General features: G+C 39.7%; 1 protein-coding gene and 1 pseudogene across 1 annotated transcript in view; one reads left to right on the top strand and one right to left on the bottom strand.

Annotated features, from left to right (window-relative positions):
- The window catches only part of LOC123794907 (E3 ubiquitin-protein ligase RNFT1 pseudogene), a 35,681-nt pseudogene extending 15,577 nt beyond the window's left edge, over nucleotides 1–20,104 (top strand).
- GIPC2 (GIPC PDZ domain containing family member 2) overlaps nucleotides 1–26,393 on the bottom strand; it is a 327,817-nt gene that overhangs the window by 207,693 nt on the left and 93,731 nt on the right. The window lies entirely within an intron of this gene.

Below are 26,393 nucleotides of genomic sequence, written 5' to 3'. Positions count from 1 at the left end.
AACCTGTTCAACAATGTCCGGTAGTTCAGTCAGGGCATTTAACACCAAAGTAGCTCATCTGTAAACTATCTGCAAAAACCGAAGCTAAAAAGATGCATACAGAAAGACAAGAGGAAGGATTAGTAAATCATAGCTTCAAGGAAACTGAAACAAATAAGCCAAAGCAATGAGTAAATATACATCTAGCACAGAAAGAAAGGAAGCCAGATCAGTAAGAGAAGAAGATCCAGGAAGATACAACTAAAAACTTTAACTTCTGGTCAAGATGAAGTAACAGGACCAGATTTACCCTCCCATCTGAAACAACCAAAACCCAGACAAATAATATTAAACAATGGTTTTCAAGATTCTGGACATCAGGCAATGAGGGATACTGACCCCTAAAAGATGGGAAACAAGGTGAGCCCAACAACTGCTCCAGCTTCATGCCTCAAGAGCATTTCTACAAACTCAGGGATGGGAAACCCAAGTGAAGCCTGGAGGACTCCATGAGGTGATGAGACAGAGCTGGGAGCAGAGGCAGGCCAAGTCAGCAAGACCTCACAAAAGATAGTACCAGAGAAAGAGAGCTAAACAGATTGATAATTCTGGACATCTAAAGAGAGTTCTCCTCAAATATTTAGCTGAGTACTGATCAGAGCATGTGTGTGAGGAAACTACTTAACCTGAAAAAAGACACACTAGAAAAGAGGTAATTGTTAGGGTACTCCAAAGAAACAGAACCAATAGGACATGAATATATAAAGTGAGAGATTTATTTTAAGGAATTGACTCATGCAGCTGTAGAAGCTTGGTAAATCTAAAATCTTCAGGGTAGGCCAGCAAGCTGGAGAACTAGGGAAGAGTTGCAGTTTGAGTCCCAAGGAAATCTTCTGGCAGAATCCTTGTTCCAGAAGTCAGTCTTTGTTTTATCAAGGCCTTCAACTGACTAGGTGAGGCTCATCCACATTATGGAGGATAATTTGCTTTACTGAAAGTCTACTAATTGAAATGTTAATCTCATTTAAAATCCAACTTCACGGAAACATTCATAATAATCTTTGACCAAACATCTGAGCACCAAGGCCCAGCCAAGTTGACACATAAAATTAGTCATCACAGTAACAATACCTGGTGCTTGCACCTGTCCAGGAATAGTGCCTCTTTCCACCAGCCACATTTAAAAGCAAAAAAAAAAAAAAAAAACACTTCATAATTCATAGGGCATCAGGTAGAGCACTCAGAAGGGTCTTGCCTCAGTAGTGGGAAAAGTGTAGCCCTAGACTGAACTCTGCTCTCTTCCTATCTAACAAAAATTAAAAGCAAGACCCACAAGGATCAAAGTATTTCCAAGAAACATAACTGCAGAACAAACAGAAAAACAGAACAAAGTTCAAGAATATTTACAGGAGGGGCGCCTGGGTGGCTCAGTCGGTTAAGTGTCTGCCTTTGGCTCAGGTCATGATCCCAGGGTCCTGGGATTGAGCCCCGCATCGGGCTCCCTGCTCAGCAGGGAGTCTGCTTCTCCCTCTCCCTCTGTCTGCCACTCCCCCTCCTTATGCTCTCTCTCTCTGTCAAATAAATAAATAAAATCTCTTAAAAAAAAAAAAAGAATATTTACAGGAATCAAAAATATCTCACATCCAAGAAGTTAAAACTCAATGTTTGGGGGGGCGCCTGGGTGGCTCAGTTGTTAAGTATCTGCCTTCGGCTCAGGGCGTGATCCCGGTGTTCTGGGATCAAGCCCCGCATCAGGCTCCTCCTCTGGGAGCCTGCTTCTTCCTCTCCCACTCCCCCTGCTTGTGTTCCCTCTCTTGCTGGCTGTCTCTCCTTGTCAAAAAAATAAATAAAAACTTAAAAAAAAAAAAACTCAATGTTTGGCATCCAATCAATAATTACCTGGTATGCAAAATAAAGTAAGAAAATATAGCCATGAGGGGCGCTTGGGTGGCACAGCGGTTAAGCGTCTGCCTGCGGCTCAGGGCGTGATCCCGGCGTTATGGGATCGAGCCCCACATCAGGCTCTTCCACTATGAGCCTGCTTCTTCCTCTCCCACTCCCCCTGCTTGTGTTCCCTCTCTCGCTGGCTGTCTCTATCTCTGTCAAATAAATAAATAAAATCTTTAAAAAAAAAAAAAAGAAAATATAGCCATGAAAAGGAGAAAAAATAATCAAAACTGATATAGAATTGACACATATAATAAAATTAGTAGACAAATACATTTTAAAAGTTCTTATAACTATATACCATATGTTGAAAACTTAAAGATATGGAAGATATATTTTTTTGAAGATGCAAATTAAACTCTAGAGATGAAAACTACAATGTCTGAGAAGAAAAATACACTGGATGAGATTAATAGCAGATTATACATTCTAAAAGAAAAAAATAAGTAAACTTGAAGATTAAATTAAAAACATAAGACCCAATTATATGCTGCCTACTAGAAACTCACTTTGAACATAAAGACATAGATAAGTTAAAAGTAAAAGGATGAGACAAAATACACAATGTTAACACTAATCAGAAGAAAGTATCACTGGCTGTATTAACATCAAATGAAGTAGAATTCAGAACAAAAAATACTACCAGGGACAAAGAGTGTCATTTCATAATGATAAATGGTTCAGTCTCTCAAAGGATATAACAATCATAAAAGCTTGGGCACCTAACAAGGTAACACAATTCATGAAACAAAACCAATAGACCTGCAAGGAGAAATAAACAAATCCACAAATATAGTCAAAGATTCCAATATCCCTCTCTCAATAATTGATAAAGAAAGTAGACAGAAAAATCAATAACATTATGGAAGACTTAACATTATCGTTGTGGTTGAATTGTATCCACCAAAAAGATATGTTCAGGCCATAACCCATGGTACCTGTGAATGTGATCTTATTTGGAAATAAGGTCTTTACAGATGTAAACAAGTTAAGATAAGGTTGGACTGGATTTGGGGGGTGGGGACTGATGGATCTTAATCCAATGATTGGTGTCCTTGTAAGAGCAGGGAAATTTGGACACAAACAGGGAGAACACCATGTGATAATGACAGCAGAGACTGCAGTGATTCAACTTCGAAGCAAGAAACACCGAGCACTGCCAACAGCCACCAGAAGCTAAAAAGAGGCAAGGAAAGATCCTCCCCCAGGAGTCTTCAAAGGGAACACAGCCCTGCTAACATCATTTCTGACTTCTAGCCCCCAGAACTCTAAAGGAATACAATTCTGTTGGTTTAAGCCACTTACTTTGTGGCAGTTTGTTAAAGGTAGCCCTAAGAAACTAAAACAACTGTCAGCCAATGTGTCCTAATTGACATTTATAGAACACCCCACCCAATAGCAGAAAATACTTCAAGTGCAAGGTTTTGAGATATGGTCCGTATTCTGGGTCTTAAAACAAGCCACAGTAAATGTAAAAGTATTCAAGTCATACAAAGTACGTTCTCTGATCACAAAGGAAATAAATTATAAATTAATAAAAGATAACTGGAAAACCCCCAAATATTTGAAAACTAAGTAACATTCTTCAAGTAACTCACAGATCAAAAAGAAAACTGAGAGAAAATCTTTGCAAATCACATGTCTGATAAAGGTCTTGTAACTAGGATATATAAAGAATTCTTGAAACTTAATAATAAGGAAATAATCTAAGAAAATATGGACAAAAGATTTTAATAAGCACTTCACCAAAGAAGATATATTAATGGCAAATAAGGACATGGTATGTTCAACATCATTAGTCATTAAAGAAATGCAAATTAAATGACAATGAAATGCCACTATGCTAGAACAACGAAAAATCAAAAGACTGACCACAGCAAGAGATGGAGAGAATGTAAAGTAACTGGAACTCTTATATACTGCTGGTGAGAATGTGAAATTATACAACTCTGGCAACAGTTTGGCAATTTCCTGAAAAGTTAAATGTATACCTACCACATGATCCAGCCATTCCATTCCTACCTATTTATCCAAGAGAAATAAAAGCCTGTGTTCATATATACAAAGTGTTCATAAAACCGTTATTAGTCATGGCCAAAATCTGAAACCCACATGTACATCAACAGGTGAATAAACAAAATGTAAAACAACCATGCAGTGGAATGCCACTCAGCAATAAAAAAGAATGAACTACTGATACACAAAATAATATGGATGAATCTCCAAAACAAGTATCCTGAGTGATAGTAGTCAGTCATAAAAAAAAGGACATACTATGATTCCATTTATATAAAAGTCTACGAAACACAAACGAATCTACAGTGACAGAGAACACATGGGGACAAGGGTAGGGGGAGGCAGAGAAGAAGTCATACTTCAATAAAGCTGTTAAACAAACAAACAAAAAGACACACCAAGAAAAACAGAGCAAGTCAGGAAGTCACAGTCTCAATTTACAGAGTCAAAAATTGATGTGATGGTTAATAGAAGACCCTAGAAATGCTGCTGCTTAGGACCTGCCCACAGACAAAAGCTTCCACGAAATCCACTTCCCTGTTCTTATGATCTCCTTTTCTTCCTCTGCTACATGTAAGCTTCTCCATAATCTGGAGTTAACCTGACTGACTCTGTTTCTTAAAACCGAGGAACCAAACTAAAAAGCTCTTTAATGCAGAACTAGAAAGTAAAGGCAGGTGGGCAGATTATAAGAAGTACGATTTAACTGGTTGATTTAAAGGAATTCAAGTTTTTAAACTAAATGAATTCCTGTCTCAGAAGCCAAGAACTTATAAATAGGAATGAAGAAAGTACTACTGTGTGGTAGTCAATAAATGTTGAAATATTGTAACTCTGAAAAATCAGTGTGAACTAGAAAAGGATCAAAAGATAAAAGATAGGAAACTGAGATATTAATTTCCCAAATTTGAAAAGAATAGTTCTACAACTTTCAAATCATGAGTCTGACATCAATTTCAGGAAGAATTCTGGAAGATACAAAGTAAAGCAGCATTGTGAATGCATTCAAAAGAGGCGTCACTAAAAGCCAACTTAGCAAGTCATAAATCGTTTACTTAATGACAGAATTTACATTCTGGAAGATTGGCAATGTGTCTTTCTCTTCCTGTAAGTGTTGTTTTTTCTCCAGAATTCTATCCTTACCACTGAGAGGAGTTGCTAATTTGGTAAGATGTAAGCATGGAGCTTCTAAGAAGAAATATGTGGAGACTCTTCCAGGTAGGGAAGAAAACACAAAGAAAAAAAGAGCTAACAATGAATACAGAGCTCAAATGATAGATGAACACCTGGATCTCCAGCTCTACCTAGAGGAAGACCTACCTCTGACCTTTTAGTTGTTAATCAATATCTCCCCTCCCCTTAATTACTTATCTAATATGTTTGTTTATGTATTTATTCATTTTCGTAAGTTATCTTTTTGCACTTCATTTTATCAGACTTGATTAGGAGCACTATGAATTCATTTTGGCCACGGACTTTTTCAAGATTTTATTTATTTATTTGATAGAGAGAGAGAGCAAGTGAGCATAAGCAGGGGGAGCTAGAGAAGCGGACTCCCTGCTGAGCAGAGACCGCTCCTCCCCCCCATTGTGGGGCTCAATCCCAGGACACTGGGATCATGATCTGAGCCAAAGGCAGATGCGTAAGGGACGGAGCCACCCAGGTGCCCCTGGCCATTGACTTTTATTTTTTTTTATTTTATTTTTTTCAAGATTTTATTTATTTACTGAACAGAGAGAGACACAGCAAAAGCGGGAACACCAGCAGGGGGACCAGGAGAGGGAAAAGCAGGCTTCCCACTGAGCAGGGATCCCCATGCAGGGCTTGATCCCTGGACCCTGGGATCATGACCTGAGCCAAAGGCAGACACTAAATGACTGAGCCACCCAGGTGCCCCAGCCACTGGCTTTTACTACATTGTAGGGGCACCTGGATGCCTCACTCAGTTAAGCATCTGCCTTTGGCTCAGATCATGATCCCAGGGTCCTGGGATCAAGTCCCACATCCGGCTCTCTGCTCAGCAGGGAGTCTACTTCTCCCTCTGCCTGCCACTCCCCCTGCTTGTATTAGTTCTCTCCCTCTCCCTCTCTCTCTCTGTCTCTCTCTGTCTCTCTGATAAATAAAAGAGACTATGGACTCTGGGAAACAAACTGAGGGTTTCAGAGGGGAGGGGAAGGGGGTGGAGGATTGGGATAGGCCAGTGATGGGTATTAAGGAGGGCACATATTGCATGGAGCACTGGGTGTTATATGCAAACAATGAATCATGGAACACTACATCAAAAACTAATGATGTACTGTATGGTGAATAACATAACATAATAAAAAAATTTTTTTTAATGAATAAAAATCTTTAAAAAAATTTTCTTCTTTTCCCTCTGCCCCTCCCCCTTGCTCACTCTCTCAAAAAATAATAATAACAAAATAAAGTAAAACTACATTGTAAAGTTGCATTTCATCAGAAACAGGGTGGCCAGGATGGTGAAGATCCTCAAAACTAAGCTAGATAAGAAACTGAGGATGTTTACCCTGTGGAAAAGAAAACACAATTGCTGTCTTCAAATAGTTGAGAGGATCTCAGGTATAAAAGTGAATAGATTTGTTCTGGAATGCCAAAGAGTAAAATTTAAAAGAAGGCAGATTTTAGCTCACTTGTGCTGATTTTTTGCTTGATTCATTTTCTACTCATCTGTGAAGAGCCCTGAAGAGGATATACATTACTCCAATCCTTTTCAACAGTGAGATTCTCTGATATGAATGCACTTTTATTATATATCCCTCTGATTACTTCTAAAGGTAAGATTAGCCCTAGGCAAAATTCAGATATTTCCTAAGTGTTTCCTTGGTGCCAGGAACCATGGGTCTGTACACATTATTTCCTGTATCACTCCATCCCTAGTAATATGGCATCTCTGCAAGACTAAAACCATTTCAATGCTACCACTCCTTCATACAACCCATAAAAATACACTACTTTTCTTCTTGTTAAAAATAAAACAAGTTCAGGAAATAAAATGTAGCTCCTGTTTAATCTGCATACCAAATTTGGAGAAAGACTCAAATACTCTTCAATTAGTCCATAATCCAATTTTCCCCAATGTGCAGCTGGGCATTTTAGAATCCACATCAGATATTGTTAACTGCCCATTCAATAGCTATTCTCCCTTCTTTCTTGCTAGGAAAACCCTGGTGTGATTAGATCAGCAATGTCCTCAGCCTCAGTGGGTGAATCATACATTCATTCCATAAATATTTATTAAGTACATACCTCCTATGTGCCAAGAACTCAAGACTCTAAGGATGTGAGTGAAAAAGCAATATCCTGTCCTTTTAAGTAGCTATTCTAGTAGATAAAGATTAGAAACGATAAATATAATACCTAAGTAAATTACATGGTTTATTAGAAGATCAATGGCATTATGAGGAAAAAGTAGAGCTCAGTAAAGGGAATGGAAGTGCACGGGTAGAGGTGAGAGGCAGGTTTCAGTATTAAATAGGGTGATCAGGGCAGGCCCCATTGAGAAGGCGAGATTTGAGTAAAGACTTGAAAGAGGTGCAGGAGTGAGCCATGCTGATGTCAAAGGGAAAAGCATTCTGGACACAGGGCTCACTAGAGCAAAGGCCCTAAGGTAGGGGTACACCTGGCATGTCAGAGGTAGAGCAAGAAGGCCAGTCTGGCTGGATGGAGTGCAGAGTAAGCAGTTGATGACAAGGTCAGAGATGTCACAAGAGTCCAGATGAGGCAAGACCCTGTAGGCATCGTGAAGTCTTTGGTTTTTACTCTTAATGAAATGGGGACACTTCAGTGGCCTTTGAACAGAAGAGTGACACTCCTGAATCTAAAGCCCAAGCTGATGACTCCTTCCACTTCGCATTTATCCAGCTGTTCCCCTAGACCCACCATCCAAAAGATCAAAGAAGTCATTTAGGTTCACCAATCTGCAATAAAACACCAACCAGGAACACTGTTCCGTTTAAATGTGTAAGTGTGGTAGAGTGGGTTTTCTTCCTCCCTGCTTCCCATTTATACACATTAATACATTTAATCATCACAACAACCCTGCAGATTAGGTATTATTATAATTCCTGTTTTATAGATGAGGAAACTGAGACAGAGAATTTAAGTCGGACAACTATTGACCGTAGAGCCAGAACTGAAATCCTGGCTGACTGGTTCCAGAGACTGGGCGCTGAATCATTACACTAAGTGACTTACACTTGGATAGATACCTGCCAAGAAGATCCAGAGGCACTTTTCTGACCCAACTTCTCTCCATTCCAAATAACAATCACCCAGACCAGAGATGGAGCAGACGAACGCAAGTCCCTGGACAAGCACTGTCCCATGCAGGAAGGCAGTGCAAGAGGGGGCAGGATTCCAGAAGAAAGAGGGTCCAAAAGAAGGAGAGGAAAATTTTCCCTAATTATCATCATAGACGTCCTACATGGCATCACCCTGAGTGTCTAGAACAAAGAACTTACTCTCTCGGACTCAAAGTATAGTTTTTTACCTTTTCATTAACAATTTTATATGATTAAGTGGCATATAATATTGTTAATAATAGTTGGGAAGACATCCCTCCTACAAAAAGGCAGAGTCCTGGAGTTACATAAGGAACATGGTCGTGCAAGAAACTCAGTAGATTGGGACATTTTTCCTGAAGACCCCCTGATGCCAGGCTTCTCATAACAATTAGTAACAGGGAGCGTTTTAAGTTGCAATGTAAATGTCTCACATAGTTATTTTACCTTCAAACGGATATTTTTCCCAAGAGGAAAAAAATAAACCTGAATCAAAAGAGTTTTTTTCTTCTTTTCCTGCCAAGGTCATTCCCTCAAATGAAAAGGAAAACTTTGTCCAGCCAAGAGGACAAAAATTAACTTAAAAAAAAAAAAGGAGGTCACCTGAAAAGCCCTACTCCTTGGGTAAATTAGGTCAGATATCTTGATTCTGTGCCTAACACACAGAATATAGTCTCTTAAAAGATTTAATAACTCTTTCACATGAGGCTCAGTGATATTGCCCTCATAGCCAATAAGTCCTTCAGAGAAAGTCAATAACTCTAAGGTTTTCTTGCAAAAATAACTCTGCTCTTTACTGATTCCAAATACTCACGTCTCCCACCTCAGTGGTTCTCAAACTGCTAGACTCACCCCTTTCTATAGCAAATATTTTTCAGTGTCCTTATACAGTCCTAAAATGAAATCCATATAAAATTATAACCTACTTATACATACAACTTTTTAAACAAAACAAAAAAAAATGCCCTGACTATAACACAAAGAAAAAAATAGAATTTATAATAAAATAATATATATGCCAATATGCTCACATACAGCCATACCAGAAAAATAATGAAGCAGTCAATGCATCTACATGGGGAATCTAAGGGAAGCTGACATCTACTAACAAATTGATTAAGGTGTGCTGTATTGATGATGCAAATGCCAAAAGCAGCATAGCCATTGGGCAATGGGGTTTTCCAAAATGGGCAACAACTCTTGGTAAAGTTTGAAACAAATCAAGTATACTCTTCCTTCCATTTATAGTTGTTTTATTTATAGAAAATTCAGCCTATTTTTAAACCATGCAAAAGATATTATAAGTTTATGTAAAATGTTATTAGGTTCTAGACTTATAATTATAAACAAGTTTTCACCTACCCAAGCACAGGTGAGGCAAACAAAAGATACGTAAAACATCAAACAAATCTTCCTTGTGTAGGACTGTCCTACAAATTGCAACTTTCTAATATCCCTAACCTTTGCCCATCATCATCCCCTCAGACAACCAAAATACCCCTCAATTTTCCAAAATGCTCTCTAGGGGACAGTATCATTCCTATTGGTGATAAGGCATACTCTTCATACAGTTACAAAAATAAGTACATTTTGAAAGAAAGCCCACTTTAAAGTTCAATTTCTCAGATTTAGTTTGACATCAGAAGAGTGGAAACATGCCCAACTTTTGGAGTCATACCCGGGTTTAAACCTCAATTTCACTACTAACTACCTGGGTGACCTTGAGCAATCCCTTAACCTCTCTAAATAGCAACGTTTATCCTATAAAAAGGAGAAAATGATGTCTTTACAGAAGGGCCACAAATATAACTCAACCCAACTCAGTAATACCTCGATTGTCCATAAACTAATCTGGCATGTCTCCCAGGTTCCCATTCACTGGTTAATGGGGAAAGAATTAACTCTATGTCCAATGCAGTTTAAATTTAATCCGATCTGATAATTTCAACAATCCCTTTGGGCAGTGTTGAGAATCTCTAGGGGAAAAATATGTTGAGGCTTTCAGCAGGGCCAGTTTCATAGGTCTGAGATATGTGCAGTTGCACATGGTCCTGCTCTTAGAAGGACCCCACACCTGGGTTAATGCTCTGCTGTTGCAGTATTAAATTCTTAATTTTTGAACAAGGGGCTTGTATTTTTATTTTGCACTAGGCCCAGAAAATTATGTAGTCAATGCTGGCCCTTGTCAGCTGCCTCCTTCCCCTGCCTCTCTCCCTAAGATGACATCTGGATATCTGAGAAGGGATATGATGGGTCTTCACGACCCCAAGAGAAGAGTCTCCGAGCCTCCTGGGGGTCATTGGCATGCATCAGGAAGTTACTACTGATCTCAAGACAACAACCCTTATTCATTGGGGGCATCTTGCTTGGTCAGAACCAAGTAACACCTCTGCATGACTCAGCCTCACCCCTACTATGTTGGCTACAGAGTGTGGAGTGACTACTCTGTCCCTCATCCAGGCTACTCCCTTGTCAGGGCGGGGTGGACAGATGGTACCTTGGAAGCCCTACTGGCTCTTGTCGCATCATCTACAAAACATGGGAATTGGAAGCAGCACAGGAAAACAAAGCCATAGGATCTCCTTCTGTCTGTGGTGCATAGCCAAGTTGTTGTGGTCATACCCCCAAGTTGGTACAGGTGAACAGGACAAAAGTGAGCTTTCCACGGCCCCCAACTTGGCAATATCTCTCCTCTTTGTTCTTACATTATTCTCATTTTTGTAACACAGCTTCTTTCCAAGCCATAGGGGAAAATTACAAGACACAAATCACTACCTTCTCTTTGTATTTCTTTCCACAATCTCCTTGGTCAAAAAAGGTATGTGTATGAGGGAGGGAGGGAGGTCTTTACTTTCCTAACATCATATCCTCCTACTTCTTGATGCTAATCTTGTGAAGCCTTAAGTGTGTATAAGGGTGTCTTCTCTATACAATTGTGGCCCTCTATGATCTGGATTTTCTGGGCTCAGCTAGTGATGTGCTACACAGGAAATAAAATAATTAAGCAAACCCCCTATCTGCACAAGCCCCCCTATCTGGCTAAGAGGTCAAGAGTTCACTTTCTCTTTCTCTACTAGAGTAAACCTCATGGCTCTCCCATAGAACCTTTGCAATAAAACATGATGTAAGAAGGAAATTCAAATGCATCCATTTAACATTTGCAAAAACATTAAACCAAGAACATTTGTTTTGCAGGTCAGTTTCAAGTTTTGGTTTTTAGGTTCCTTCCCTTTCAACAACCCTACCTTCTTCTTTTGCAGTTCTTGAGTTTATACAATATCCAAAGCAATCAGAAAGAGAGCCTGCACATGACTATTCATGGATGGAATTAGCTCTGCTCTAAACCTCCTGCCTGGATCCCAGCTCTATACCTTTCCTTGAGTGGCCCACTAGGCCCTCAGACTCAGCATCTCCACAATTGAATCCATTCACCTTTTCCCAAAACTAGCTTTCTTTCCTGACTTTTTTCTTTTATCAGCACTAGCAAATGAGGTTAAAACAGCAGCTCCCAACCTTTCCTGGCTCACAGCATCCTTAGTGTCTTGTTAATTTTTTTCACAGTGCCACTAGACCAAAAAAAATACTTAATAGTTTCATTTCCTAGGCAGTCAGATACAAACAACTTTGTAAGTAGGCATGCCCTAACAACTTAATTACTTTTGAATAATAATAATACCCATATATTTTTAAAATATTTTATTTCATCCTTAAATAACCACATTTACTTAATAATGAGATCTCTGCACCTGCTGGGCACTGTACCACTTCTGCAATCTTGGAATCAAATTGGGCACCACCACCCTCACTCCCTGTTCCACAGTAACGTTCATGTAGTACTTGCTTTTTATCACAGACACCACCAAAAACCCAGCTTTGCAAAGATACGACAGTACCAAAAGGAATGTATTGTTATGATGTTGACATCGTGGCCTACATCTAGCTCATCATTTGCATGATGTCTAGCAGTCATGGAGTATAACTATGTTTCCCTGGAAATTTTTAAATGTCCCACAACACCCCCTGTGAATTCACTGTGGTATTTCAGGACACCTCAGCCAGTTTGGGAACTAGAGGGTTAGAATGATAGTTTGGAACACACTGTGGAGGACATGAATCAGGTGTGCAGCCCAATGAGATTCCTAACACGGCATCTGGAGTTCAAGAGTTTCCTAGACAGGCACAGGTAGAGGTGGAAAACTTCCCCAATGTGGGGAGGCTTTCCCCATAAAAGCTGCACTTGGCAGGAAGCCAATGAGGGCACACGCTCTGCAGGCAGAGTGATCTGAAGTGCCAGGATGGATGCAGCAGGACCCTGAGTCCAACCAAGCAAGTTGCTCCTTTTCCCATGGGGTGGAGTGTGCAGTGGAAGAGGGGCTAGAAGGATTCCAGAAGTGGCTGCCCCTCCACACAGAAACCAGGCAAAAGCAGGTTACCCACCCAATCCCACTTCAAAAACAAGGCTGCAATAAATATGCTTAAAGGTATACTGTTCTGCATTTGTCCTATTATCTTCTTAGAAGAATTTCCTAGAAGTGGGATTCCCTAGTCCAAACTAAAAGCATTTCTAAAGCCTTTCACACATACTATCAAATTGCAGAGAAGATTACAAATTTACACTCCCAACAGCAATGGATGAAAATGCCCACTTGGTCATACCCTTTGCTACTGAGATAGATTAAAATGATATCTCATTATTGTGCTGGTTTGCATTTTGTTACTAGTAAGGCTAAAATTTTTCCATATATTTATTGGCCATTTTTATTTTTTTCTTTTCTGTCTCCTTTGATATGCCCTTTGCCCATTTCTTAAGTGAGATTTTCATATTCTTACTCATTTTGTAAGATGCAAAAATATTTAAACAAGTGACTCTTCTTAATCTTACAGTTGTGATGCATTGGATAGCAGTTAGAATCATAAGCTTAACAAAGCATGATACTGATGTTGAGAGTGATCATTTCCATATTTATTAAAACTTTTCCTTATATCAAAGCAAGAACCTATTTGAAGAAGGGACAGGATTTTGGAAAAGGTCAACATCTACAGCCCACAGAAGTGCTTAGATTTAATATCCTCTGATATTTAGTCCAGGCACTAATATTTTTATTTCAAACATTAAGAAACCTAATAATTATTGATCCAGAAATTTAAAAATAAAAAAAAATTCTTGACAGAGGTACTTTATTTCAAGCATACTCAGTACATGGAAATTTGAAATTTTAAAGAAAAAAACCTTCATTACTTGTTCTCTTTATTAAAAGATTGCTATCAGAAACATTAGGTATAAACTACTGACTAAGGCAACGTCCACTGTTAAAATGATTGAATATGGGGCAGCTGGGTGCCTCAGTTGGTTAAACATCTGACGCTCAGGTCATGATCTCAGGGTCCTGGAATCAAGCCCCTGTCTCAGGCTCTGTGCTCAGCAGGGAATCTGCTTGTCCCTCTCCCTCTCCCTCTGCTCCTCCCTCTGCTTGTGCTCTCACACACTCTCTCTAATAAATAAATCAAATATTTTTTAAAAAATGATCGAGGAGCACCTGAGTGGCTCAGTAGGTTAAGCGTCTGCCTTTAGCTCAGGTCATGATCCCAGACTCCTGGGTTTGAGTTCTACATCAGGCCCCCTGCCCGGCAGGGAGTCTGCTTCTCCCTCTATCCCTCCCCTCTGCTCGTGATCTCTCTCTCTCATGCCCTCTCTCTCCCAAATAAATAAAATCTTGAAAAAAATGATTGAACTCATACAGACATTTTAGAATTAACAGGTAGTACGCAGGATTTTGGTCCATATTTTCCCAAGGATAACTACTTTATGATTTTTGGTAATACAATTCAGAGTATTCTATTTGTCGGTGGTTAATTTTTAATGCATTATTCAATAATATTTTTGTTATTTAAATTCCAGTTAGGGGGCACCTGGGTGGCTTAGTCAGTTAAGGGTAAACATCAGACTCTTGATTTCGCTCAGTTCAGGATCTCAGGGTGATGGGATCAAGCCCCACTTAGGGCTCTGCACTCAGCCACTCAGTGTGGAGTCTGCTTATCCCTCTCCCTCTTCTCCTCCCTCTGTTCCTCCTCCTCCCCACCCACTCACACTCACCCATGGGCTTTCCCTCTAACTTTTTTAATTTCCATTTAGTTAACATACAGTGTATATTAGTTTCAAGTGTGCAATATAGTGATTCAACATGTCCATACATCACCCGGTGCTCATCACAAGTGCACTCCTTAATCCCCATCACCTATTTCACCCATCCCCCATCCACCTCCTCTCTGGTAACCATCAGTTTGTTCTCTACAGTTAAGAGTCTGTTTTTCGGTTTGCCTCTCTCTTTTTTCCCCCTTTGACTTTTGTAAAGTCATGTGGTAAATTTGCCTTTCTCTGGCTGACTTATTTCACTCAACATAATGCTTTCTAGCTCCATCCATGTTGTAGCAAGTGGTTAAGATTTCATGCTTTTTATGGCTGAGTAATATTCCATTGTATATATACAACGCATTTTCTTTATCCATTCATCAATCAATGGACACTTGGGCTATTTCCATAACCTGCCTATTGTAGATAATGCTGTTAAAAACATTGGGGTGCATGTATCCCTTTGAAATAGTATTTTTGTATTCTTTTGAGTAAATAACCAGTAGTGTGATTGCTGGATCGTAGGGTAGTTCTATTTTTAACTTTTTTTTTTAAGATTTTTTATTTATTTGTTTGACAGAGAGCACACAAGCAGAGAGAACAGCAGAGGCAAAGGGAAAAGCAGGCTCCCCACTGAGCAGGGAGCCCAATGCAGCACTCAATCCCAGGACCCTGGGATCACGACCTGAGCCAAAGGCAAATGCTTAACCAACTAAGCCAACTTGGTGTCCGTATTTTTAACTTTTTGAGGAAACGTCATACTGTTTTCCACAAGTGACCGCATCAGTTTGCACGCTCATCAACAGTACAAGAGGGTTCCCCTTTCTCCACATCCTCGCCAACACCCATTTCTTGTGTTGTTCATTTTAACCATTTTGGCATGTATGAGGTGATACCTCATTACAGTTTTGATTCGTATTTCCCTGATGATCAGTGATGTTGAGCATCTTTTCATCTGTATGTCCTCTTTGGAAAATGTCTGCTCGTGTATTCTGCCCATTTTTTAATTGGATTATTCATTTTTGGGTGTTGAGTTTTATAAGTTCTTTATAGATTCTGGATACTAACCCTTTATCTGATATGTCATTTGCAAGTATCTTCTCTCATTCCATAAATTGCCTTTTAGTTTTGTTGTTTCCTTCACTGTACAAAAGCTTTTTATTTTGATGAAGTCCCAATAGTTTATTTTTGCTTTTTCCCCCCTTGCCTCAGGAGACATATCTAGAAAGAAGTTGCTACAGCTGATGTCAAACAGGTTACTGCCTGTGTTCTCCTCTAGGATTTTTCTGGCTTCAGGTCTCACATTCAGATCTTTAACCCATTTTGAATTTATTTTTGTATATGGTATAAGAAAGTGGTCCAGTTTCATTCCTTCACATGTTGTTGTCCAGTTTTCCCAACACCATTTGTTGAAGAGGCTATCTTTTTTCCATTGGATACTTTTTTCTGCTTTGTTGAAGATTAATTGACCATATAGTTGTGGGTTTCAATATCTTTGTAAGAGGTCTTAGAGTAATGGATATTGAGCAAATGGTAGTAAACAATGCCTTGACCAAAAAATGCCCTTAGTCATTCTTTCCACTAAGAAAATTTCCATTCTTAAAAATGAAACAAGACAAAAGCAGAGAGGGAGACAAACCATAAGAGACTCTTAATCATAGGAAACAAACAGAGTTGCTGGAGGGGAGAGGGGTAGAGGGATGAGGTAACTGGGTGATGGACACTGGGGAGGGTATATGTTGTAATGAGCACTGGGTATAAGACTGATGAATCACAGATGTGTACCCCTGAAACAAATAATACATTATATGTTAATTGAATTTAAGTTTAAAAAAAGAAAATTTCCATTCTTTTTTTTAATTTCCATTAACAGCAACATACATAGTTTGAAATCTACCAAATCACTAAACTTCAGAATTCTGAAATTCTTGGGGCGCCTGGGTGGCTCAGTCGTTAAGCGTCTGCCTTCAGCTCAGGGCATGATCCCGGCATTCTGGGATCCAGCCCCGCATCAGGCTCCTTTGCTGGGAGCCTGTTCTTCCTCTCCCACTCCCCCTGCTTGTATTCCCTCTCTCACTGGCTGTCTCTCTCTCTGTCAAATAAATAAATAAAATCTTAAAAAAAAAAAAGAATTCTGAAATTCTTGCTATTATGCATTATCCCAAAATATTCCATCATCTTTATATTTCTCCATAAAGTATAACAACACCCGTTAGAGCCCTCATCATTCAACACTGATTAATTCAATAAACACTTTGAGAACCTACTAACATTCTTAAAAACTTAGTGCTACATTAAGAGCTAAGGATACGAAGACAGGTAAAACAGTCCCTACCCTCAAGCAAAACATGGTCTGGAATTTATGGTCTAGCAGGCAAGAAAGTCTATAGTTTATAGTGGGGGAGAGAGAAAAAGAGAATCCACTGTGGTATAACCAAGCACTAACAGAGACAACCCAAGGGAACTGTCACTAACTGAGGCTGAGGGAATCAGAGAAGGCTGCCAGGAGGGAGTGATGAGTCACTGAGTCCTGGAGAATGAGCAGGTTCTAGCCAAGGCGAGAGAAAAAGGCTGATTCAGGTATGTGTAAAGGTACAGAGGCAGGATGGGGCACAACAAGGAGAACTAGTAGTACAGGAGTTCGGTTCAGATGGAGCATAGAGTTGGCGTGGGCACAGGCAATGGTGAGAGATTGCACTATAGAAGGAATATTATATCTTTGCATTTCAATGCTGACAAAAGTTGATGAGGAAAGGACTATTCTCACCCTCCTCTCCCATTTCACAGTTAAAGAAACAAGCCCAGTAAGATTAAGCGACTTGCCCAAGGTCATATATTGTAGAAGTGGCTAAGGGGAAATTCCAACTTAGAAATTCTGATTCCAGGGGCACCTGGGTGGCTCAGTCCTTAAGCATCTGCCTTCGCCTCAGGGCGTGATCCCAGTGTTCTGGGATCGAGCCCCACATCAGGCTCCTCCGCTGGGAGCCTGCTTCTTCCTCTCCCACTCCCCCTGCTTGTGTTCCCTCTCTCGCTGGCTGTCTCTATCTCTGTCAAATAAATAAATAAATAAATAAATAAATAAATAAATAAATAAATAAATAAATAAATAAATCTTTTAGAAAGAAAGAAAGAAAGAAAGAAAGAAAGAAAGAAAGAAAGAAAGAAAGAAAGAAAGAAAGAAGGAAAGAAAGAAAGAAAGAAATTGTGATTCCAGAGCCTAGGCTTACCTGCTAATCATGAATGGATATTAGGCTATGCTAAGGAATTTGAATTTTACCCTGAAGGTCATGGGAGGCCAACAATTTTAGGCAGGAGAATGATATGGTCCTTTTGCCTTTTAAAAGGAGGACCCAAGTTACTGAAGGAAGCAGGGCTAGACCTGAGATGGAACTGTGTACAGTTCTGCATGTTGTACCCTGAACAACTCTAGGGAGGGCCATTAAGCATGGTCTATGAATGGCACCAGTGAAGTTGTGCAGTGCACAACCTACATGACCATATTTGATGTAATCACAAGTTAGGAGGCTACTACAGTAATCCAGACACAAAATGTATTAGTGATTTAAAAAGAGCAATTTGCAGAGAAGGGAATGGCTTATAATGCAGAAATAATGATGAATCAACAGGAGTTGGTGGCTGGTTGGATGAAGATGGTGACACAGAAAAAGAAAATGGTTTTATTTTGCCTCAGTCTAAGTTGGAACTACATTTTTTCATCTTCTTCCCTACTTGGTTCTGGGTTAGAAACTTGCACTGATTTGGAAAGTGAAATGAAGCAGCAGCCCTTATGCTCTGAATGTCATCATGGTTAGACGTGATGAGAGAGAGATGCAGCGAAGCAAACAGGTACCAGTTACTTGGTTCTCTCCACTCTGCACACTCCTCTGCCTCCAGGTCCAGCTGTTCTTCCCATCTGTCTGCCCTGCTGACCAACAGCAACTCATGACCAGACACCCAACTGCAAACTCACAGAGGCAACCACACGAACCAGATCACAGCCCTGCACAGACCTTCACAGTCCCATCTGTGGACCCTTTCAGCAGATACCCCTCAAGCTCTGACTTGTCCACTAGACCAATGCTTCAGAAAGACTGCTTAGTGACCTCCCTGCTCCACCACCTCTCTTCTCCTCTCCTTCCTCTCCTCCTACTTCTCCAGCTTCAGTTCCTGATCCCAGCAGGCTTTTTGGTAGCAATTGAGAAGATTAGTCTGAAATTCATACAGAGCTACAAACATTTAATAGTCAAAACAGCTTTGGAAAAGAAAAAAGTTGGAGGATGTCAAGACTTATTATAAAGGAATCTATCACAGAGCTGTAAAGATGGACATGCAAATTACACAGGGACAAAACATGTGGTAAACTTGCCTGGGATAACTTGGACAGCAGACCACATGCCCACTGAGACTGTAACTCTGGGGGAAGTGCTTGGCAGGAGAAGAACAGTGGGCTCACTTTTATTTTGTATGTCAGGCAAAGTGTTATAAGAAATGAGCTCAGAAAATAATTGGCCAGTTTGCAAGCAGAAATTGAGGGTCCAGAAATTGGCAGCCTGACTAAGAAAGATGTATGAAAGCTATTAGAGCCCAAATTTTAAGACAATTTGGAAAAAATATTTGAACACAAAAGCCCATTAAAACCTAGCTTTGCTGCTGCCATTGGGGCTAACAAAGTTAGCTGTGGTGGGTTTGAGGGTGAGGGCCCTGACTGAAGACGTAGGACTGTTTCCCACTGTCCCTGACACTATGTGAGACTTCCATCCACTCATCATTAGAGGAAACACAGTGCTGATACAAAGGAATGTGGATCAGAGAAAAAGTATTCAAGGGCCATGCCACCCTCTAGAAACTGTGGACAGGGGAGCAGCATCAACCTCCCAAAGTGCTCATGCAACAAACTGGACAGGAGAAGGGGCTTGCCTTCATTCCTGAGATGTTCCTATCCAGATGAACTCCATGCCTAGAGGATGTGCGGAAAATCCAAGCTTCAGAAATAAATGTAATTTCTCTTGGAACTGAGCTTCTAACAACTTTAATGTATGCCAACAAAAGCACTGTATATTGGGCTTTTTCTAAGAAAAGGTGCCCAAAGATGCAGTACAGCTTGGTTACTAGTATTCTTGGCAGGATCTTCTGTTCTCTTCCATTTTCAGTCACTTTATTACAACTTAATCTTTATAAATCTGACTTTGGGTCATTCAAGCTTCTGGGAAGTACTTTGGATTATTGGAATTATGGTCTTCATTCTGAAAATCTTTTTCATAGGCTTGAAATGCCTTATTTCATTGGTACCTTCTTTCATGATGCCTTTTAAATCCAAGGATTACTGGTATGTGTTCTTATGTCAGTATAAATGAATTTTGTTCCCCTATCTGGTTCCATTACCTTATTAACCACAGGGAGTTTGGTAATGTAACTACAATCTTCGGATGTTACTAGCTTTATGCTACTCCATTTTAAAGTTTTTGAATTTTTTTTTAAATATGATTTTCAGACAGGTTTTGTGAATATTTTTCACATGACCAAGCTACAAAGTGACTTGTTCAGATGATATGTGACCAATATGTCAAGCAGAATTTCATAAGATTATGTTTCCCATCTGCCAGCATATATTTCCCAAAGAATGCATCACCTCGTGGTTTCATCAAGAGAATGTGCACTAGTCAGAACTGTGATTTCAAACCACATAAGCAAATGGAAAGATGGAGCTACTTCATCACACCTTCAAACGTAATTAAGTCCTATCAACTATTAAGACCACAAAATATTAATTGCATTTGGCTACAATGACTATTACTAAAGTCATTGGGAGAGATTTCTTTGCTAAAAATTAAAAGAAAAATGTTTCCAGTGGTGCCTGGTAGCTCAGTTAGTTAAGCGTCCGATTCTGTATTTTGGCTCAGGTCATGATCTCAGGATCATGAGATGGAGCCCTGCGTCTGGCTCTGCACTCAGTGGGGAGCCTGCTTGAGAGTCTCTCTTCCTCTCCCTCTGCCCCTCCCCACCACACTCCCTCTCTAAAATAAATCTTTAAAAAAAAGAAAGAAAGAAAAAGAAAAATGTTTCCAAACATTTTTGGAGCACTAGAGTAAGATTTAAGTATTTCATTTTTTTTTAAAGATTTTATTTGTCGGAGAGAGAGTGAGCACAAGCAGGGGGAGGCGCAGGCAGAGAGAGAAGGCGGCTCCCCACTGAGCAAAGGCAGATGCTTAACCAGTTGAACCATCCAGGTATCGCAAGTATTTCATTTTTTTAAATCAAATGAGGGAAAGAACACTATTTTTAAAAATAGGTAAGCAATATTCAACCTAATATCTATGTCCACATTTATTCTAATTACTTGACATATGCTTGCAGCATAAAACTGTAAATGTATTTTCTTACTAATGTTATTGAAAACGGCAACTGGATAACTAAATAGAATTTGTGGTTTCAGAAGGATTCTGGTATTCTTTTCTGACAGTGTTTCAAACTAAGGAATTTTTTTATGATAAAATATATCTTTATCCAAAATCTCAAAAATTCTTAAAATTTTCCTAAAATTTATATTTTTAAATAAAAGTTCTATATGTTATATTTTACCTGTAAAAAGATGTTCTAAGTGAATATTAATTTACTGAAGATGATATATTTTAATATTACTCTTTAAATATGATTAGCAATCAATAAGAAAAATATCAATTGTTTGAAATTTTCAGTATTATTACGAAGATAACATTAATGGTATGGCCCCCACCCAAACCAACTGGCCTCGAGGTAGCCACCATTAAATTGAGAAGGGCGGGCTTGGGTAGAAGAAAACAAGTAAGACTTGAAAATGACATCTATGCAAAACTTTGAATATATTTACTGGCACATGGAACGGACTAGACGCTACCAGATCAAAAGCGTTCTAAGTTTCTAAGTGAATTGTACTGCCAAATAAACACAATCCCAACCTGAAAAAGCCTTGGATACTTGAGCATTAAAACATTCCTTAGGACCGCACACTTGCACAAGCAAGAAGCAGGCTGTGAAAGTTGTATGCACTTTCAAGAATATACTCCCAAATGTCCTCTTCAGGTATAGCCATGGAAAACAGGACATGGAAGACTCTCCCAGAGGATGGACCAAGGGCCATGGACAAGGGAGTTCCACCAGGAGAGAAAATCAGAATCTAATCAAGGAACTTCCACACCCCACCTTATGAAGGCAGGATACCTTCATAATGCCTGTTCAGGATTTCATATATACTAGCAACTAGAAATTGTCCAGTGTCTTGCATTCTTCTGTTTTCCCAAAGAGAGGCTGGGGGAGGTTTATTTTTTAGCATTATCCTGTCCCTGATTCACCACTGTACATTGAGAGGGAGAAGGGACGAACAACCTTTTTATTGACAGATCGCCACAAGAAGCCCCATCCAGACACCATATCCGTCATCTGAAGATCTGAACTTTGTGCCACTTCATTGACTCCATAGGTCTTTGGGTTGCCCCCTATGAGAAATGGATACGTTCTATGAAAGAAAGGAAGAATGGAATAATTTGTGACCAGAAGGAAAGACTGTGGAAGATATTGGTTATCAAGTCATCAAAAACCATTTCCTTTTTCTCCTGGGGCACTGCTAGATTATGCTTACCCGTCTCCCTTGTGGCTAGACATGGCCATGTGTCAGTTCTGACCAATAAAATGTGAGGAGTAACATCTGTTGCTTCCAGGACTGGCCTGTTTGGCCCCCTGACGCATGACCCTCATGCATTTTCCCCTCCAGGTGGCTAGACTGGAGATGATGAGGACAACCTTGGGAGTCGTGGTGTGAACGTGGGGGAGCCACAGGATAGAAGAAACCTCGATCCCTGAAAATATGTGTAGAAAGGACACCCTCTAGGAGTGATTGTATTCCACTCTTATCTGAGCAAAAATAAGTATACTTTAATCATATTAACCCCCTGAGATTGGGAAGTTTGTTACAATCACTAACGCATATACAGCAGAGGGAACACCACAAAGATAGGAGGATTGAAAGAGATGACAAAGCCTGAGAAAGGTGAGGGGTTCTCTTTAGCTAAAATGTAGGCACAAGAGAGAGAACAGCAAGAAACAAGAGGCTCTTTTTGGCATATTGCTATGGGTCTTAAATGCCATGCAAAATTTTGGACTTTATTCTCTAGAAATGGGGACCATCAAAAGTTTGACTGATAGATAGATCTTCTATTAAAACTGCTAGAGTGAATGCTGCCAGTAATCTGCCTTTTTTAAGGCAACTGAGAATCTAACTCTTCCATGCACTGTTGCCCCCCAAAACTGAGAATATAAAATGTGATCACCAAGCTGACAACAGTTTTGCAGTCTTTAAAGCTGCAACTCCTATCAAAATAGATCCTGCCAAATTCAGTAAGAAAACTGGGAATCAAAAACCTCAGAGGAAAAAGTCAACTTTCAAAAACCTGCTTCTTTATGAAAGTGGGGGGGGTGTGTGTGATGGGGGGAAGGGGAGGGAGATGTCTTTCTAGGTAATGAATGTTATTCCTGCAACAACACTTAAGATGGGCTTCAGTCAATTCCACATGTACTAAGCTCCTTTCATGTGGCAGGTGTCCTGCTAAGTGTCTACAATAAAAAGATAAATAAATGACTTACCAGGACTTCAAATTGCAGAGTAATACAATTAGTAGGCATATAAACAGATTAACCAGTATACATTAGTACACATGCTAGTATTCTTCTTGGGGAAGAATCAGGGATCACAGAACTTTCTTAGTCTCATACTGAAGATCCCCACTCATCAGACTCAACTTACCATTGTGGACTGAAATTTCAGTACTTTTCTTCACACAATCACTTGCTCTCATACCTATCCTCCACGCCTTGCCTTCTGCCTCAAATGTTCTCCCTGACCCACTGCTAGCCACTGTTTGAGGTTCTGCTAAGACTCCACCTGTAAAATCTTTCCTGGTTCCAGCAGGGTGGGTTCTCCCCCTTCTCAGGAGTCCCATTCATGCCCTCTCTCAGGAGGTTACCACTCTGCTTTGCATCATAGCTGTTTTCTGATTGCTGGTCTTGCCTGATCTCCACCCTAAACTATAAGGCCCCTGAGGACCAGGAATGTTGCTGGTATAGCACCTTGTATGTACACAGTGGACATTTAGTAAATATTCTCTGAATGTTAGATTTTAAACCCAAAACCTACTCCCTGCAGCTGCGGAGTCTGCACACACCAGTAATCGCTGCATTTTTGGTCCAGAGCCAAACTGTTGGGTGTATGGTGTTTTCTCATGGGAGGAGAACAATCTTGTAAGAGGGCTCCGTAATGACAGAGGAAATCAAACTAGTGCTTACACCTCTGGTTCTAACTAGTGCCTAATTATGTCACAAAAAGACTGTCCAATGGGCCAAAATTCTTGCTTACTGAATAGAAGAGATTGAAATCTCCAAGTTTTCTTTACTGCAAAACAATCTTTCATAGAAAAATCTCTATTAATGTCATGTCAGCATTCTCTCTTAAACAACCCAGAGAGGAGAAAATGGGCAGTTGCCTCCCTTTCTAATATCAATACCATTAGCAAATGGTATTGACATGAGGGCAATTGGAAATACTGTCTATAATGTTCCCACACTGGTACTGTAAGAGCTGGAAGCTAAAACATGGGGACAAATCAGCATTATTCAATATGGAATGGTCAAAGCCAAAAGTAGAAAAGATCAATGTCTATAAAATATTGAAGTATACTGAATGTGTTCACTAAGACCTAGAATGTAATAAAGGGAATACATGCTTAAAGTTTAAGTGGGGACAAATTTAGGGTAAATGGAAATATGTACAAGTTGTTTTTTTTTTAAGTGGGATGAACTTTAGGTTTTTATTAAGAAACAAGAGCAGATAAGAATGAAAATATAAATAAATCCACAGACAGTATCTTCATAAAATATTAATAGTAGAGAGATTTTTGTGAGTGGTCCCCAGTCTGTTGGGTCCTGGGGCCCCTTGGCTACTGTAATTAGTACAAGGAGACCTTAAATACATACAGTGAGCCCTGTCTGTGGATTGTATAAACAATATGCCTAACACATATGTACTACCATTTGACACAAACACAAAAATGCTTTTACTGATGAGGAACAGAATGTCAGAGAGGTTGGGGAAGCCAGGCAGGCAGATCTAGTAGGGACACATTCTTATGAGAGGAGCTGTCAGAGGGAGGGGAAAACTCTACTTGGGGGGGGGGGAGCACATGATCATTGGAAAGGATCCTGGCAAGAGCACGGGCTTTGAACGTCCCTGAGCAGAAAACAGAGGGCAGAGCCAGCAAGATGGTATAGCCTATGGAGGAAAGGAACCTCTCAGATCTTCAGGAAAATTACCATATTCACAAAACTCTTTATGGCTAATTTTTCTGTGGCAAATGGTCAAGGGGCTGGACTTGACCTAGGGCTCATCCCAAACAGCAAAAAAGTGGAAGTGAAGGGAAGCATGAGGAATTAAAGAGTGGGAAATTCAAGGAAACAGGAGCAGCGCTGTGCCTGTTACAGGTCCTACAAGGGAGCTCAAGCCTCATGTAATCTGGCGTGGAGGCCTCGGGCAGTATCTGAGTCTCTTACATAAATTCCTTAAAAGTGTTCCTGATACTGTATGGTGACTAACATAATATAATAAAAAATTATTATAAAAAAAAGTGTTCCTGAATCCTTAAAAGCTTTTTGTCATTATGTGTTTCTTGGTTGATGGAATAATGAAAAAAAAAGTGTCACATTAAAAAAAGTTTAAACTACAGGAGTTCAGAACCACTATTTTCAGAGTAGTGGCCTATTATGACTTAGCTGCACCAGAGAGGGAAGACTGAACTGGGCCCACTGGAGAACCGTGAAATGCCACGTAGGCCATTATCTTTTCTGAGAGCATCTACAGACCACACTCCAGTCCTAAGTACTGTCAAATAAATAGGAATGCTGATCACAGGAAAGCTTCTGCTCTCCTTTCCTTGCTCTATCTTACTTAATCCTCACAACCACCTTATATGGAAGTTAACATTACTATACTAATAGTAAAGATGAAGAAACTGAGGCACAGAATTGACCAAGGTCACACAGCTAATAAGTAGCAGAGCCAGAGTCCAAAACTTTTTGACTGTGAAGCCCGTTAGCATAATAATAAATCCATTAGTCAACTACTTATTGGGCATCTACACTGTGCTAGGTGCTAAAATAAACATATGATTAGCAAATGTTATATTACTATGTTAGGGTTCTCCAGAGAAACAGAACCAGTAAGATGTGTATACACACACACACACACACACACACACACACACACACACACAATTATAGGAATTGGTTCACATGAGTATGGAGGCTGGCAAGTCCAAATCTGCCGTGATCTTCTTGAAACCCAACAGAGATAGCAGTGGAGTTCCAGTCTGAAGCAGGTGCAGGCCCAGGAAAACTGATGGTACAGATGGTCCGAAGGCAGTCTACCAGAGGCTTTTTCCTATTACTCCAGGGAAGGTCAATCTTGTTATTCTACTTAGACCTTCAACTGATTGGATGATGCCCACCCACATTATAGAAGGCAACTGGCTTACCCCTTAAAATATTAATCTCATCAAAAAATATCCTCACAAAAACACCCAAAATAATATTTGACCAAATTCTGGGCACCCTGTGGCCCAGTCACATCGACACATAAATTAACCATCACAATTATATTCAAAATGAACTTTCTGTCAACCCTTTCTTATCCTCATAGTACCTTTATAATTTACATACTTTACTAGTCTGGAATTTAATATAAGTACTTTTTAGTCTCAAATACTTAAGAACCCACAATTCCCTTTATAGCAATTAGGGATATAATTTACATTTGTATCTCTTATTTTTAAACTTTAAATTAGATTTTAAATGTAGACTTTCAATTGCTATGTCCTCAGGGAACTCCTAAACTTAATAAGACATAAACTCCAAATTAATGCTTTCGGAATTAAGCTCCTTTCCGATAAAAATCTTACTTAAGTATTTTTGCACATTTACTATTGAGATAAAGATGGGGG

The sequence above is a fragment of the Ursus americanus genome, chromosome 12 (assembly GCF_024610735.1).
Source record: "Ursus americanus isolate L20-20 chromosome 12, mUrsAme1.1.p, whole genome shotgun sequence".
Classification (NCBI taxonomy): domain Eukaryota; kingdom Metazoa; phylum Chordata; class Mammalia; order Carnivora; family Ursidae; genus Ursus; species Ursus americanus.
This window is presented reverse-complemented; position numbering and strand designations above follow the sequence as displayed.